We start from the raw sequence: 1599 nt of genomic DNA, 5'->3' as shown, positions 1-1599 counted from the left end.
TATCGGTCTGTGAAAGGAAAGGGGAAAACATTTGCTCAGGTTTGGATGTGTAAATTTTGTACTTGGCAGAGCCGCAGGTACACATTTACTGTAAGGTAATGGAAGCAGATTTCAATAAAATGATAATAGGAACGTTAGCTTCTCTTCACTGCTGTTTTCAGTCGCTTAGAAAGGTAAATGTCATTTACCTACGTACATGCAGAGGGATGCTACCTCTTTTAAAGTCTAACTGTTCCCTGCAGACACTTAAAAATTACCTTTTAAATAGATTAATAGGGCGATTTTGCAATGATATTTGGCAATTACATTTTGTCTCGCAAGTGTAATGGATTAGCAGCAGCCAAGAAGCTGTTTTAACTTGGATTTGTGAATTTGTTCCCCAGAAAAAGAACACTGCTGTGAACAATGATTTTGGGAATTGCTCTTTCGTGTTATGTAGAAGAAGAAAAGCCGCCGTTTTCACTGTTTTCTCAGTCCTCTTAGCATTTCGCAAGAGCCGCTGATCAGGAGCCGAGTTTTCTACGCACACGCGGGGCCGCGGTGGCCCGCGTGCCGCCAGGACGCAGACTTCCACCAGACGACGTCGGTAGCAGCCGAGTTGCGCGGCGGAAAAGCCACCTAGCGGGAGTCTCTGTGGCGCAATCGGTTAGCGCGTTCGGCTGTTAACCGAAAGGTTGGTGGTTCGAGCCCACCCAGGGACGGGCTTCCCCTTTTGGTGGGGCCCGCTTCTCCCCCCCCCACAGCCCGGCCGTCGTTTTGTGCCTGTGCGCCGGGGGAGGATGTGAGATTAGCGCTGGCGGCCGGGCAGGCGCCGCGTGTTTCTGGGCAGGGGGGCCCCCGGCGGGGGAGCGGAGAGCGGAGCGGCGGCAGTCCCAGCTGCAGCGGCGGAGGCGCCTCCCGCCCGCCCTGCGCCCTGGCAGCGAAGGGTTTTGCTGCTGGCGGCCCCCCTCCCACCCCCCCCACCCCCCCGCGCCTGCGGGGCGAGATGGCTCCCGGCCTGCGCCGCCCTCCCCCCGTGCGCCCGGGGGTCGTGTCCCTCCCTTCCTGCCCGAGCGAGGGGGGGCCGCCTGCGGGGGAGGGGTGCGGGACCCCCCGCGGGCCTTGTCCTCATCCCCTCCGGCCGATGCGGGTTGTCTGAGCGGCTCCCCCCGTATGCCCCGTCCTCCGAGCGCCGCTGCCGGCAGGCGAGAAGGGGCTGCTCCAGCCGGGCTGCGGCTGCCGTGGCCGGCTCCGTCCTGCGGCTGGCAGGGACAGGAGTCTCTGGGAGTTTCTTTACCCCGTGCTCCCGCGGCGGAAGGTGCAAAGGAAAATACCTTTCTTGAGCTGCATGATCATAATTAATGATGATGCCGAGCGATTAGGGTTTGCTTCAGGAGGCGCTGCGTTTACGGCACTCCAGTACTCGAGCTATCGCCATCGGATAACCCGGCTGGGCGCCGAGGCTCGGGGGGGAAATGCCATTTGCGAGAAGGATTATTATAATTACTGTTGTGCACGACTGTCGCCGCTATCGCCAGCGCTCGTTAGCGCAGAAGTTACCACGCACACACGGCAATGCCGTCCCTCCCCGAAGGACGAAGGCGCTGCGTTTTCCCAGCC

The 1599-nt window shown here is 59.3% G+C and overlaps 1 non-coding gene across 1 annotated transcript; it reads left to right on the top strand.

The window, feature by feature from the left end:
• Positions 1 to 627: 627 nt before the first annotated feature.
• TRNAN-GUU (transfer RNA asparagine (anticodon GUU)) lies at positions 628 to 701 on the top strand. The gene has a single exon. It is a non-coding gene; the product is annotated as a tRNA-Asn (tRNA).
• Positions 702 to 1599: the final 898 nt, after the last annotated feature.

This window comes from Grus americana, chromosome 2 (assembly GCF_028858705.1).
Source record: "Grus americana isolate bGruAme1 chromosome 2, bGruAme1.mat, whole genome shotgun sequence".
NCBI lineage: Eukaryota > Metazoa > Chordata > Aves > Gruiformes > Gruidae > Grus > Grus americana.
The sequence above is the reverse complement of the archived record's forward strand: the minus strand, read 5'-3'. Positions and strand labels throughout refer to the sequence as shown.